Source organism: Triticum aestivum, unplaced genomic scaffold (genome assembly GCF_018294505.1).
Source record: "Triticum aestivum cultivar Chinese Spring unplaced genomic scaffold, IWGSC CS RefSeq v2.1 scaffold120390, whole genome shotgun sequence".
Lineage (NCBI taxonomy): Eukaryota > Viridiplantae > Streptophyta > Magnoliopsida > Poales > Poaceae > Triticum > Triticum aestivum.
The window spans coordinates 1,102-17,651 of NW_025228993.1; the positions used below are offsets into that span (position 1 = coordinate 1,102).

At 45.5% G+C, this 16,550-nt stretch overlaps 2 pseudogenes; both read left to right on the top strand.

Moving 5' to 3' along the window:
* Nucleotides 1-1,264: 1,264 nt before the first annotated feature.
* On the top strand, nucleotides 1,265-11,203 carry LOC123174769 (uncharacterized; annotated as a pseudogene).
* A 1,243-nt stretch (nucleotides 11,204-12,446) lies between these two features.
* LOC123174770 (uncharacterized) lies at nucleotides 12,447-15,569 on the top strand (annotated as a pseudogene).
* Nucleotides 15,570-16,550: the final 981 nt, after the last annotated feature.

The following is a 16,550-nucleotide window of genomic DNA, read 5'->3' on the forward strand; positions in this document are numbered from 1 at the left end:
TCGCTGTGGATCTCCTCGCCGCGTCGTAGTTCCGGGTGAAGACCCTTGCACGGTGGGCATAGGTAGCGACGACGCTCTGCGTTGTTCTCTCTCTTGGGGGCATTGTCTAGGAGCTTAGGTGTCCTAGGATGTTGCGTGATTGTGCTCCATTCTCCCTGTGTTCTCCTTGGGTAGCGTAGTTGCTTGTCTGCTTCGCGATCCGGGTAGCGTAGGATCTGCTTTGAATGAGGGTCACCTCACCACCATGTGTCGTCCGATTGCGTACCTAGTTCGGTTCGTGCCTTTATTTATAAAGGGGGGTAAAAGCCTGTTTCGAGACACTCTACATACTCTGCCCCTTGTAAAAAGTGAGATCGAACCACCCTCCCTCTCGGGTCCCCCTGCGCGGCGAATGGGAGGCAACCCTAATTCCCGCCGCCGCCGCCCCCTCCCCTCCTTCCACCTCCCTCGCTGCCGCTAGGGGGCGCACCCAGGCGAAGCCCGGTCGGCGGCGGGGCTTCTCGCGTCGTCTCACGCGGCGGTGCGAGCGCGGGCCGTTGCCTCCGGACGAGGGCGGGATGCGGGCGCCGAGCATCTCGGCGACGACGGGCAGATGCGGCTTGGTGCGCCTCCATGCCGTCGGCATGGCAGGCAGCGTGGTGACTGGTTGCGCCTTCGGCGGCAGCCGGCCCGTCAGGTGGTGCGCGCTGGTGGGCTCCGGTCACATCCGGCCGGATCGGGCTCCGGCGGCGGGGGCTGGCTACAGCAGGGCCGCGGGGCGGCTGGCACCGCCGTGCATAGGGGTGGCAGTGCTTGTGGCGTGGCGCTAGGTGGTGGTGGCACGTGCGGGCTCCGTGGTGCAGTTGGGCGCCCTTCTCGGCTGTGGACGGCGGCGTGCGGCGCGGGCGGGCTATTCCTGGACCCCTCCTTCGCGGTGGCGGTAGTGCTGGCTCTTCTCCCCCCTTCGTCGGACGAGCGGCTATCGGTGGCCTCGCGTTGGGCTGTGACAGTAGCAGGGATGGGGCGAAACAGGTGCTTCGGGGGGGAGGGGGGAGGTTGTTGTCGCACCTCGCCTTCCCCTTTCCCCGGCCTGATGCTTCGTGGTTGTTGTCCCCGTGATGTCTGAGGCGGGACAGCCGTTGCCGGTTCGGTGGTGATGGAAGTTGGCTCCTTCAAAAGCCTCTCCTTTGAGGGTGCCGGGACGGTCTGGATGCTAGGCAGCGGCCCTGGCAGTGGGAGATCCGTTGATCTTGGGCAGATTGCGCAACTCTGCGGGCGGGCAGACATGGCCGCGCAGGCGGCATGGATGGGGGTGGTTGGCGGAGCGGGGTTGTGCCGAAGGGTTGGTGCACCGGGGTTCATCACTTGCCTAGTTCTCGTACTGGCCGATGGTGGCAGCGTCCGCGGAGGTCGTTTCCTCCCTGCAGGCTCCGTCGTGGTGCTCACTTCCCCTTCGGGTTACTCCGGGCGAAAGCTTGATCTGCGGGATCGGACGGTGGCGGCTATGGTCGTGCCCTTGTTGGAGGCACCGTTTTGGAGTCCTTGCTCCGCCGTCGGTCGTCTCACCTCTCCTTGGTGGTTGCTCATGGTGATCTCCGTCGGCTCAAGGTGATGCCTCTTTGCTCATCTTTAGTGTGCTTTGTAGTTCGTTGGAGTGGTGTGTCGGTGCCCGGCTTCCTTGTATCTCGCCCTGGGTGTGTGTTCTTGCCTAGAGTGCGTGGTGTGTAGTGGTGGTGTGTGTTTGTATCGGCTCTCGGTTGTAAACGGTGATGGATGCTTTATAATATAAATCGGGGGCAAACCCTTCTTTGTAAAACGTGAGATCTAGAATTAACTGGTCCGATAGGCACCTGTAGCAATAAGTTGGCGAGTCTCCAGTGTCCTCGTGTTCGCGGTGTGTTTCGGTGAGCGATTGAGGGGTAGGTCTGCAACTCATCGGAAGCCAGCAGCTTTGTACATGTATTGCGTGCGCTCCTATAGAAAGAGAGAAACTGGGGAGCGAGTGAACTGTAGGTTTTGGCTCAATTACCTTCTCAGGGATCCCTAAAACGTTGAACGTGCTCTCAAACATCCCCTTCCTATTTGTCTGTCTCTCGCCTGGCTCATCCTGTGCCACTACAAAAAGTCAAAAACTACTTCGGGCTATGGTGGATGGTGCAGAGTAGATGTTCTTACCAATTTTGGTTCCTATTCTGACTCAAATTGCAGTTTGAAGCGCACTCATGTTGATCCTGCTGGCAGCTGACAGGGGGAGCTCGGGAGTTGGACACTCTTCTTTGCTGGTGTCACTGCTGTCGGTGTTGGTTTGGGAAAGATCGCCTGTGAGTCTTTCCTAGATCTCAGCATCATGATATTTACATCATCATCTCGCCAATTATGTATATATTCCCTGGCTTGGTGTCATGACATGTACACAGTGTATAGTCCCCAGACCCTAGGAGTTGCTCCTTCTTTCTTGATTTTAAATATTTCAAGCGCTGACATATAGGCTTGTTTGTCTAGATGACGATTGCTTTCACGTCTATCGTGGCCATTTTCATCATTGAAAGGGTTGATGATAGGGCAGGAACAAAGTCCCTTGCACCCCTTGTTATTGCTGGTGCACTGAGCATCCTGTACTGGAGGCAAGATCTTTCGATTGTTTATTTGTCCTTCTGTCAGGAATATTTGCTTCCTTGAACTTAACTGTCTACTCTGTTGTGTAGTTTCTTTGATGACCTTCGGCCATATGAGGTTATCCTGTTTGTTCCATGTATTGTAATACCTGTGATGGCTATAGTTATTCCACCAATGTATACACATTCAAGCTACTGGTTGTGGGCAGCATGTTAGTGTTATTGCCGCTCAATATCACCAGGGTGTATGCAGTTCCATTATTTGTGTACATAGCCATATGTGATTCACGTTAATGTACTGCCGTACTGGGTTATTTCGTAGTCGGTTAAAGCATAAGAACTGGTGATACCTTTTTCTTCTTGCAGTCTGTACTCATGATGCTTGGTTATAAACCATAGTTACCTTTGAAATTCATAGAAATCTCACTAGAAGTTGAAATGTTTCCCTTCTTAAGTTCTTTATTCTCTCAATACCATTGAACGGTGCCAAGATGATTCTGTTTCCCCGGTAATGTCTGCTGTTACCTAGAAAATTATAAAACAGTCAACAGTCCAACTAATATAAATGTGTATGAATTGCTGTTTTCCGGTTGTTTGGCATTGATGAAGTTGCTACAAGAATGAGTTATGCAAAAGCATTTATTTAAGCGCAATTTAAACATAGGCCACCGCAAGCATTTCTTGTAAGCACATTTTTTTAGGGTTTTCTAAGCGCAGAGATACTTCTGTTCTGATTTTTCAAATTGATTTCAGAATTTTACCTTCTTGCCAAAATAGAAGAGGCTGCGGACAAACCTATATATAGGTGGACACATGACATTGTTAGCGGACAAACCCAACGGCAGCGTAACCCACATCAAGTCTTAATACATCACCAAAAGCCACTCCGGCCCAAAACCCACGCAGTTCGGACGAAACTAAACGAGCCAGAGGCGGATTACAAGGCTAAGCCCGTACAGAGCGTGCAGGCTCGTCAAGCAACCAAAAGGGACCACAGCCAGAACCGTAGTCATGACTCCCTAACCATCGCGTACACTTGCAGCAGACGTTGTTGGGCGGTCTTGATCATCTCAGCATCCTTGCGCCTCCCCAACGGACACCACTGCTGCAATAGAAGGTTGCATTTGAAGATAATATTAGCCGAGTGAGTTGGAAAGCACCCCTCTATAGTGAATTTATTTCTAGTGAGCCACATGGACCAGAGTAGTGCCCCCACACAACTCCACATAACTCGATGCGCAGGGCCCCGAATCGCATCTAAGAGGTGTATGAGCTCTGCCGCCGAGCGCGGGTCCCATTGGACACCCGCCGCGGTCCGGACAGCGCTCCACGCAAACCTCGCAAGAGGGCATCTAAAAAACACATGATTGGCATCCTTTGGGTCCCCGCACAACGCACACGGGCCGGTGGTCGGACCATTACGTTTGGCCATTCTGTTTTCAGTTATAGAAATGCCTATAGAAATGTTAGAATTTTTTTCTGTTTTTTAGTTATAGAAATATTAGAAATGTTATAGAAATGTTAGTTATATAATCAGAAATGTTAGAAATTTTAGAATTAGTTTTAGTTAGATGAATTAGATTAATGTCAAATTGTTAGAATTTGCATATAGAATTTTAGTTATCACAATCCAATCATTTAAAAAATGTTACTTTTTGCCGGCATATAATATTTGTTTTCGATGATATGCCCGGCCCGCATCCTCGCCGTCGACCCGTTCGCGACAACGTCATACTTCAGAGGACCCATGTCCGGAACTGGGCTCCGCCGGGCTGGCACTGGGAGGTGCTACCTAGAGGGGCGCGCCGCTTGGTGAGGTACCCGGCCTCGGGTCCCGTCGTTGACTCTGATCTCCTTTGGTGGCGTTCGCATGGGCCACATTCGTTGCAGAGGGAGCCGGCCCCGCCGGAGGTGGTGCGTCGCCGTGTCAGGGAGGAGGACGAGCACATGCATCGCTACATGGCTGCTATGGACATCAGGTTCTCCACTACTTGGCAGGTTCTTTGGGCAGATGACCGGATATATGATCATGTGATGGTTCCTTCTCTTTGGGTGTCCAACGCCCGCGCCCCAGGAACCGCGAGTGGCCTAGATTCTTCTGTAGTACTCGGTCTTTATTAGGTACCTAGCGAGTGATGTATTCGATATATAATATTCAAGACGATGTATTCGATATTATATATATTTTTTGAGACGATAATGTATTCGAGATTATATATTAATCGAGACGATGCATATATTATGTTCTATATGATTCAGTTTTTCCTTATTGATTGCATTCATGCATTGTAATTTGAGTACTAAATTGTTTTATATTTCTTTTGTATTAGTTAGAAAAAAGCTATGGCGGACAATACCGGTAGAGAGAGAGAAGAGGAATTGTTCGACATGATACACAGCCCTTGCAGGCTAGATGATCTGAATGAAGCAGATGACGGCTCCCAATATCTCAACAATACCGGAGAGGGTGATGAAAAGATATTCGAAATCGACGACCGAGATGATGAAGTCATGAACTATGATTATGATTATGATGACACAGACAATGTTTATGATGACACAAACAATGTTGATCTTCAAATAACAAAGACTACCAGCGAGGTATATTTATATAAGCAGGCATCTGGTCATCATCACATGTTTTTTTTATTTGAAGATATATTAACGAATCGATCTTTCTTCTTTCAGGCCCTCCGGATCGAGCAAATCTGCTTCTACAAACAGCAGGACAAAGCGAGGGCCGGGGCAAAAATTTGAAGGAGGGTGTAAAGTACAACATCGACTCCATCAAACCTAGCGGCGAACCCCTCACGCCTAAGAACATTGCGAACAAGTGGACTCGTCAGTGCAGAGTTCTTGTGAAGGACCAACTCCCGATCTCCATTCAAGAATGGAAAGAGCCAGAAACTAAACGTCCAGGTGTTACTTGGGTCGACGACAGAGCAAAAAAAACCTTTGGGAATCTCTGATGGAACGTTTCACCCTACCATATTATTTCACTGAAGCAGATGTGGAGAAAGTCAAGGGTGCTACTCTTAAGAAGATGGCAATTGCATTCAACACCCACAAGAAAACTATATGGGCCAACTACCTCGCTACAGAAAGGAAGACTCGAGAATTCAAGGGAACACTGGAGAAGCAAAGAGAACACTGGGCCGATTTCGTGAAATTCAAGGAACTAGAATTATCTAAGGAACGATCGATAAAAAAGGCCAATGCCGCAAAAAAGATGCAGTTCCATAGGCTGGGTCCAGGTGGCTACGTGGTGGGAATGCCTAAGTGGGATAAGTCTGAGCAAGAGATGGAGGATGCATGGGTCACTCTGGTTACTAGGAGCTGCCCCCCCAGGTGCAGAACTTGGTTCTATGGGCATGGGGGGGGGGGCGTTGGACCCGAAGACAGGCCTGGTTTCACAGAAGGCAATTCTAAAAGGAGCCGAACAAAAGATACTTGACACAATAGAAGAAGCTGGAACGGGGGTGTTCACGCCCAACAGAGAGAACGACGAGCTTACGCGCGCCCTTGGAAATCTTGAACACCCGGGAAGAACACGAGGCAAGGGCGTTATTGCTTGGTATGATGGATTTTCGGAATGGAACGATGACTACAGGTCCCGTGCAAGACAGAAGATGGAGGAGGAGAAGAAGAGGAAGCTGGAGGAGGAGCAGAGGAAGCAGGATGTAGAATGTTTTCAAGGCCTAGAAGCAAGGCACGCAGACTTGGGACTCAAATTCCAGCAGCAGCAGTAGCAGATCGACTCACTTAGCCAGGAATGGGGGTCTCAGCAGCGGCAGCGGCAAGCAGATGATCGTCCAGCATGGGATAGCACCATCCCATCCATGCGAGAAGCAGTGTTGGTTCTGCCCCGGGCGACACACTGCTGGATACATACCCTATGGATGATATCATAGAGAACACTAACTGTGAGCTACACTCCAAAATGAAGAACATATCCATGAAGGTGGCAGACGGCGTTGCTTTTACAATTACCCCCAAAGCAACCTTGCATTGCACCACGATTCTAGAGGGCTATGCTCGTGTCTTGGTTGATGAAGTGGTGGACCCATACTCGGGGCTACAGCTTGACATTCGTGGAGGTGAAGACGAGCGCACACTGGGAGAGGCCATACATCATATCATCCTATGAAGAAAGGATTGCATCATCTTTCGAAGTCCACCGACACCGCGCCGTCTGCCGACTCCTCCTCGAAGTCCGCCACTGAGTCAGCAGACTCCCGCTCCTCCAAGTCCACGAACGCGTGAGCCGACTCCTCATCGAAGTCCGCCACCTCCTCCAAGTCCCCGAACGCGTGAGCAGACTCCTGCTTCAAGTCCGGCATAACGTCAGGCCACTCCTCCGGTTTCAGGTCCGACACGGCATCAGGCCACTCCTCCTGCTTCAAGTCCGGCACAACGTCAGCCACGTCAGCCGTCTCCGCCGTCTCAGCAATCGTAAAAGAGACACGCCGCAGCTACGATGCGTAGCAGTACGAGTCAAGGTAGTACAGGAAGTACAGGCGGAGAGAAGCGATATAAATATGGTCCAAGCCTCGCTCCTCTTCCTCAGAGGCCTTACAACATGACCAAGGAGCAAAACGCAGCCATAGTGCGGGCCCAAGTGGACGCCCATTTTGGACCGAAACCGGCATGGCCGCCAAGGGAGAAAGTGCCTGAGGAAACGATTGACCACTTCATTCGTATGGCTAGAGCATCAGCTCCCAAGCCTGTTTACTCAGACTATGAGCGCCAAATCAGGAAGCTACAACGAGCACGGCTACAAAAGGAAGCGAGCTCGAGCTCGAGCCAACAAGCAGCTGGCAAAAAATACGGGAAAACCATTCCCCAGCTAGGAGAATAAGTGGCGCAATCGATCCCCCCACTTGTTGTGCCAAAAACACATGAGAGTACGTGCGCCCAATATTATTGTGGGCAAACCGTTAACGTTCCCCAGCTGGGCGATGTGGTAATAACCGAGGAGCATATAATGCAGGCTGAAATGCTCAAGATCACTGTTGGACAACTCCTCGAAATCGAGCCCATGCCTACGCTTAGAGAGGAGGAAATAAAACGGAAATATGTCCGGGGCCAACCTTTGGTCGAGCCACAGAAGGCCAAGAACCTCCCAACGAGAATGTATGAATTGTATCAATGGTACATGAACATTATCAAGATTTCCAATTGAGTGTTCCTCATGGTGAATGTCAAGGAGGAGCATTACTTCCATGGAAAAGCTCTGCCCGTTGAGTATTCAGAACTATTTCAGTTATACAATCAAGACGCACTCGATAAGTCTATCGTCAGTTGCTATTGTCTGTAAGTGATTTCTTTCGGTAATTTATGTCTCAAGCTAGCTGTAGTGATCATTTTGATCAATCATTACATCTAATTATACTCAGTATATTCTTTTCTGTAGTATTATATGCAGGATGAAGATGTATGAAATGGAAAAATATGGACGCCATGGCATTGGGTTCATTGACCCAAATACCATTAATGAGTACACATGGAAGATTCCAAGTTGTCGAGCAAGTTTAGAGGAAAGCATGCTAGAGTTCTTCAAGGGCCTCAATACCAATGAAGATATATTACTTCCTTACAATTTTCTGTGAGTCACACTGTCTTGTACTATAAATTATGTTTTTGCTTACTACCTAGCTAGATGTTAATAATTAAATGTATACGGTTTGCGGTAGTTGATTAATTTTATGCACATGCCCGCTTAATTAAGACATGCAAACGTGTGTGCATGCAGTTTTCACTGGATCTTGTTAGACATTAAAGTTGACAAAGGAACAGTTGAAGTACTGGATTCACTACTAAAGAAGAAAAAGACTACACCATCATGAAGGGGATAGTCAACAGGTAATTTCAATCATTATTAACTATATCTCGGCCTATTTAGTTCGTCGCTTCCTGATATGAACTATTTAATAACCCCTTTATTAATTTTTTTGCCGGCGGGCAGGGCTTGGGCAAAGTTCATCAAGGTGACTCCAGGCAAATGGGCAAAAAAGATGTTTTGGTATCGACCAAAGGTAATTAATTAAGTACTACTAGCTAGCTAGCTAGCTACCATCTCTTTAATTCTTGTTTCAATACCATTAATTAATTATCATGCTTGATTAATCATTATCTGATTCAATTCCATTCTCGTAAAGGCCCTGAAGCAGGCGCAGGGGAATGATCTGTGTGCATTCTACGTTTGCGAGAACATTCGCATGATGGCGTCCGAAAGGAGCAGATCTCAAAGACAGGACTGAGTACGTTTGTCAGAACACTATTTACACCATTATTAATATCTAGTTACACAACTAATACACATGCATATTGATCTCCTTCTTAACAGTTTAGAGAGGTGCGGGAGCAGCTCCTACCAGCGGACCGCATACTAGCACTTCAAGAGGAAATAGCGGGATTTTTGCTCGACCAGATCATAGATCCCAAAGGAGAATACTATTACCCGCTACCGTCTCATGAACCACTTGTCATCGTGCTCCGAAGGCACCAAGGCAACATGTAGGAGAAATTGTATATGTATATACATGTGTATGTGTGAATAATTAATGGTGTTGGTTGTGAGACATTCGATGATATATATATATATATATATATATATATATATATATATATATATATATATATATATGCGGTTCTACGTACAATAGAAATCTATTTATATATATGCATAACTTGTATAATTTGTAGTATCATAAAATACCAGCAAACAAAAAAAATTAAATGGAAAATAAAACCAACCCCCCCCCCAAACATTTAGTACCGTTGGTGTTACCAACCGGTATTAATGTCCTACACGCACCCGGGCCTGACTCGTGCCACGTGGTGGCACTTTAGCGCCGGTTCATGACGAACCGGTACTAAAGAGGGGGGGACCTTTAGTCCCCACTCTTCGGCACTAAAGGCCGTTACGAACCGGCGCTAAAGCCCGGTTCTACACTAGTGGGTGTTGTGTGCCGCCTCTGCTCAATCACAGTTGTTTGTCCCTCAGCAACCGGTGGCAGCCACAAGTAAAAGTGCTTCATTATTTTCTTTTTCTGCGGGCGACAGGTGCTTCTTGACCACCGTCTTCTTTTTCTGTGCAAATAAGATGCATATACAAATACAATGCGATACCCCTTCAGCCTGCACCCATTGCAATAGCCAAACAGAAGAAATTTTGAAATTATAAACTGTGCATTTGCGATATCACTGATAAATATAGCCAAACATTGAGATATTGATGACATGAGAGGTCTAGACCCAGATTTCCTCTATTTTTTCATACCATTGCTATGTATTGGGAGTTCTTGATTCAGATTTCAGGGTTCCACGTTTTCTGTTTCACAGAAGTGAAGTCACGATTCCAGCTGTAGAAATGGCATTTCTCGGAACACCATAAGCATGAAGATCTATCATGCCATTGTAATGCAAATGATCATGTCAATATGATTATGGTGACCCACCACCACACAATGCATATACATCCTTTGTTGGATGGGTGAAACAATCCATATTCCACTCTTCTGATTCTGAGATATTCGAGTAAACCAATATGAAAGGCACATTCGGCGTTTAACGAATTTCTGAGCCGATAGAGAGTGCTTTGTCCATAATAGCAACCCCAATCGCTGGCTGCTGTCCCACATTGGCATGCAAGAATCCATGAACATCTATCTGAGTTCATGGGGAATTCAGGCTTCCGAGGGCACCAGGCGATCGCGCTCCAAATTTCTGAACCACGCCGGGAAGTTTTCTCTTTCGTGATCTGTCACTCGCTTGCCGGCCGTCGAGTTGTCAGTTCATCCGCTGCCATATGCGGCATGTCCCTCTCCCGCCATTGATGGACATGACACATGACCGGAGTGTCGTATATGAGCAGCGAGTCATTCGAGAATCCGACACTGTGTGATGACAGGTTGGAGGCCGGGAGATGGTAGATACACGAAGAACTGGTGCACTGGAGCTTTGCCGGCGAACCCGTGAAGACGATGAAGAGGGTTTGGGGAGTAGTTCGTTACCAGAACGCTTCATGAAAAAAGAACTTGCAATTTAGAAAAAAATTAGGCCACTCGTGGACAGCGCTGCTAGGCAAAGCCGTCATCTTACTTAGTGCATCGCCTGGGTCTATTTTTGTAGAGTTGTAGTTTGATTGAACCACTTCAATCTGATGTAGTCGTATTGCTTGTTCTGCTTTGAGCAATCCAAACAAATACACCAAGTGTCACCAAATATCATGGATAATATTGCTATACCACTTATGCTAAAGTATGCGACCAAAATTTTGATGTTTTCGCTCTTTATGAGGTTGATTTTTTGTTCACTTCAGTTACTATAATGATATCAGAATAAGACATCTGCAGTTAACTTGTCGGTATTTAAAAAAACAAGACCGTCCAGGACTACCCCTTGGAATCATATTTTTATAGAAGAAGCTGTGAGCAAACTTTTCATGGTACGCTTAATATTACTCTGGTTTGCTTCCAGAAAACAATGTTCGCATTCGTCCAGTGTGTGTGGTATTAACAATTAATACCCCTTGGAAATTTACTGTATTAAACATTGATTCTCCGTGCCCTTATGACTAATGTTTTTTCCTCTGCTATGCAGGGTAAGGCCTCCTTTGGTTTGATGGAATTTTGTAGGATTCTTTAAAGCTCTTTGGTTTGTAGGAATGAAATCCTATGCCTATGGAGGAATTCTTCCTATCCTCCACATTTCATAGGAAAATAAACATTAGCCTAGACTCAATGGAAAAAATCCTATGATGTGAATCAAAGGACATCCCTTTTCCTATTCCTACTCATAGGATTTGAGATGCATGTCATCTCATTTCCTATGACTTTCCTATTTCTATGATTTTCCTACCCTATGAACCAAAGGAGGCCTAACTCTGCTCCAGATACACTGTAGACGTCAAATATGATTATGCTGCAATTTCAATTACATCTGAAAAACAGTAGATTTATGTGTTTCTTACGCGTACTTGCAAAGTTAAATAGCATCAATCTGGATATCGGGAGCCCCAACGAGCACAGTTGTGTGTTATTGGCTGCTCATCAACGATCATTTATGTGAATGGTCCTGTTCAAAAATAGTACTAGTCTACACAAACGAAAACATTTATCAGTGGACTCATCAACTCTTTCTTGTTCTAGTTTTTTCGAATGTCCAACAGTGTATAACTCATCCCGCGCCTCGAACCAGAGCTGTTAAGTCCACAAACGTTTGTGTTGAGAGTACCAGTTGATGTGTCACCTTTGGAATCGGACAACATTTATCTTGTGTTCCTTCACTATCGACAATAGTAAAAACAGTATTTCTGCGAAACAGAACAAGCATGATGCTCTACCATGCATTTGTAATGCAAATGATCATGGCAATATGATGACCTCTTTGGTAGCATGGGAATCAACACTATATATGCAAGTGGAAGTTTCTTCACCACCCACACAACGCATATATGGTGGTCCTTTGTTGGTGGAACAATCCATAATCCACATTCTTACATTTCTGAGATATTGGAGTAAACCAATACAAAGAGCATATTTTGTTTCGCGAATTTGTGGACAGATACCGAGTGTGTGTTAGGTCTAGTATAAAGATGACTAAAGCCAGCCCTTGGGTGTTGTGCGTGATATTTGGGGGAATCAATGGTATATTCACTACAGAGTACCGCGGTTGCATATAGAGGGGCCGAGCCATACAACTGAAGGCTAAGGGCGCTGGGGTCAGTGTTGAGATCGTGCAGGTAGTGGGACGAGGCCGAGTCTTCAGTCTGGAGCCCTTTGGCAACTAAGCACTAGTAAGAACATGTAGCACTTGAACTTCACCTAATGCTACTTTTTGAAGGACAAAATGTATGCCCATCTGTATGTAAAGCTTAGCCATTTGTCTACTCAATCAAAATTATTTGAATTTCAGCGTGGGTGGTTCCTGTTCCCAATAAGGCTTTGGCATTGAAGCTTGCACGCTCTCACAGTCTTCTATCCGTAGATCGAAAAAATTGTTCGAATTACAATTTAGAAAAATCAAGTGCACACTGCACACATAAATGAAATAAAAAATAGCCTCTTAGGCTCCTGGTCTTGCGAGTTCTGTGGAGAGAGGTGGTGGGCCAGTGAAGCGTAGGTTTCGCTGAACTACGCTCCCTTTAAATGTTTTTTTCCAGTCAGTACTAAGGAAGAGCTTCTGATTTGTCAGCATTATGTTTGCTGCTTGGCCACTCTACATACTAGATGAATGTTACAGTAGGTATGAATGATGGTACAGATCTTGTAAAACGCGAGGGCTTGGCCATTCTACATACTCTACCTCTATAAAACATGAGAAAGCAATACAATTAACAGGTGCCCACAGGCACCTACCTGTAGCCATAACACGACGAGTCTCTTGTGTCCTCGGGTTCGTGGTGTGTTTCGGCGAGAGATTGAGCGATCAAGCCGGTTACTTGATCTGGCTAGCCTCAAAGCTATCTAGACGCAAAGATCGATCCAGCTGCCTGCCTAGCTGCTTAATTAGGATCGTACGTGTGCAACTCGCCGGAAGCCAGCAGCTTTCTACGTGTAGTGTACTTGCGTCATTGCGTGCGCTCCTTCAGAAAGAGGGAAACTGGGGAGTGAGTGAACTGTAGGTTTGGCTCAATTACTTACTCATGGATACCTAATACGTTGAGCGTGCTATCAAACACCACCTTCCTATTTGTCGGTCTCGCGTGGCTCATCCTTTGCCACTACACAAACTACTTCAGGCTATGGTGCAGACTCGATGCTCTTACCAATTTGGTTCATATTCCGACTCAAATTGAGATTTGTAGCACTCTGATGTTGATCCTGCTGGCAGCTCAGAGGGGGAGCGCTTGAGTTGGACACTGCTTTGCTGGTGTCACTTCTGGCGTGTTGGTTCATCCTACTACCATCTCTACGCGAACGATGCCACCTTTGTTTGGGACAAATTGCCTGTGAGTCTTTCCTAGATCTTCTGTGCCATAGATCTAACATTCAGCATCGTGATATTTACATCATCATCTCCTCTAATGTATAGCCCCTAGCTTGGTGCCATGACATGTAGACACTGTATAATCCCCAGTCCCTAGGAGTTGCTCCTTCTTTCTTGATTTTAAATATTTCAAGCGCTAACATATGGGCTTGTTTGTCTAGATGACGTTGCTTTCACGTCTATCGTGGCCATTTTCAGCATTAAAAGGGTTGATGATAGGTCAGGAACAAAGTCCCTTGCACCCCTTGTTATTGCTGGTGCACTGAGCATCATGTACTGGAGGCACGATCTTTTGATTGTTTATCTGTCCTTCTGTCAGGAATATTTTCTTCCTTGAACTTAACTGTCTACTCTGTTGTGTAGTTTCTTTGATGATCTTCGGCCATATGCGGTAATCCAGTTCATGCCATGCATTGTAATACTTGTGATGACTATAGTTATTCCACCAATGTATACACATTAGAGCTACTGGTTGTGGGCAGTGTTAGAATATAGTTTGGGTTTAAAGATAGAGATAAGGAGTAGATCAAATAGGTTTAAACCATGTATTACTCATCTTGTACTCCAAACCTCTATGCCCTCGTGTATTCTATATATACCCCATATGAGGGTCAGATCAATACAACACAACAACATACAAAACACAAATATTCTAGTCATCCTACAATTTTTTACAGGCAGCAGGTTAGTGTTATTCTCGTTTAATATCACCATGGTGTATGCAGTTCCATTATTTGTGTATATAGCTATATGTGAGTCGCATTAATGTACTGGTTTATTTCATAGTCGATTTTCTCACAGCATAGAAACTGGTGATACTTTTTTCTTTTGGCAATCTGTATTCATGATGCTTGGTTATAAACCATAGTTACCTTGAAATTCATAGAAAACTCACCAAAAGTTTTACTGTTCCCCTTCTTAAATTTTATTCTCTCAATATCATTGACCGGTGCCAAGATGATTCTGTTTCCCCAGTCATGTCTGCTGTTATCTAAAAATTTATCAACCAGTCAACGTCCAATTAATATAAATCTATCTGAACTTCTCCTTCTCGGTTGTTGATGAAATTGCTACAAGAATGAGTTATGCAGAAGCATTTATTTAAGTGCAGTTTAAAGAATAGGTCATTGCCGAATTATTTTGTCTCAGCGCAATTTTTCATGAGGGTTGCTAAGCGTCAAGTTATATTGTCTGGATACTTTTGTTCTTATTTTTCAAATTCATTTCAGGATTTTACCTTCTTGCCAAAGTAGAAGAGGCTGCAGACAAACCTATATATAGGTGAACACATGACATTGTTAGTGGATATACTCTTAAGCATCTATGTGCTGCGATGCTACCTGTTTTCTTTACTCTTATGTTGGCAAAGAGGAGAATTGAAGCTGACAGGTATACATCAGCTTACTCAATGCGTCGCTTGAGTCAATTTTTGTATAGTTTCAGTTCGATTGAACCACTTTAATCCAATGTTTGTATTGTTCACTCTGCTTTGAGCATACAAATACACCAAGTGTTACCAAATATCAATAATATTGCCATTCCACTGCTTTACCAAAATTTTGATGTTTTCGCTCTTTATGAGGTTGGTTTTTGTTCACTTTGGTTACTAGGATGATACCAGAATAAGACATCTGCAAATAAATTGTTGGTGTTTATAACATGAACCAAAACTTGCACGGGTAGTTCTTAGCAAACTTTTCATGATGCGCTTTTGTTTATTCAAACTACATAATAGTACTCTGGTTTGCTTCCAGAAACCAATGTTCGCATTCATCATGTGTATGTAGTTTTGACAACAACTTCACCACATTGAATAGGCCTTGGATCTATGTATCCATGTGACTAATGTTTTTTCCTCTGTCATGCAGGGTAACCTTACTCAAGATGTGGAAGATCAGTTGGAGAGAACGTGGTTCCAAAGATAGCAACACTGTAGATGTCAAATATGATTATGCTGCAGTTTCAACCATGTCTGAACAATAGTAGATATATGTTTTTCATATGTACCCCTGAAGTGTAAAAATAGCATCAATATGAATATCAGGAGCCCCAGCGTGTACGGTTGTGTATTATCGCCTGCTAATCAACGTTTGTTTGTGGTTGTTCTTGATCAACACTTCCTGATCAAATCTTGTATATGAAGGAAAATGTATATCAGCTGCCTCATCAACTCTTTGTGCTCTAGTTTTTTGGAACTTCAAATGGCATATACCTCTCCTGCACCTGGAAAGACCAGAGCCTATGTAACTGGATGGGGATCTATCATCCGCTTCAGTTGTTTTACTGCTCTTCAGAGTCGATTAAGCTGCATGCTATGGGCTTGACATCTTCCGTGTGTGCAAGATAATTTGTTAGCTTGCCTGTCTAAGTGATGGATTGAGTTCAGGTTTCTTACTCTTTCAAAACATGGAGTTCAGGTTTTTAGCACAGAATGGGGAGGGGTTAATGCATCATCGATTTGGGATACAGGGGGACATAACTGCGATATAGAGGCGGGAGCTCTGGACCCAGATTTCCCCTATTTTATCATGTAATTGTTGGAGTAAATTGCATGAAACCATCACTTTAAAGGTTAGGTTTGCAGAAAACACTACGTTACATATTATTGGCAGAAAACACCACGTAATTTTTTGGCAAATAACACTGATCGATGTATTATAGTCGTTTGAGTGCGTTTATGACAGGTGGGGCTCACTTGTCAGGAGTTGACTCGGCAAAAAATTGCCACATAGGCGCGTTGACTTGTCACTCTTTCCTCTCCGTCTGAAAAAATAAATGCGTCGGCCATCCCTTCTTTCCCAGCGCGCCCCTCGCGCTGTACCTCCCGGCAACACCGTCGTACCCCCAGCTGGATCCGGAGACATCCATCTCCATTGTCCCCGCCCTGCACCAGATTCGTCGGGAATGCATACTTGGTGTTCGTCGGCTGCGGCTCGATGCCGGCTGTCCAAATGCATCTCGGTG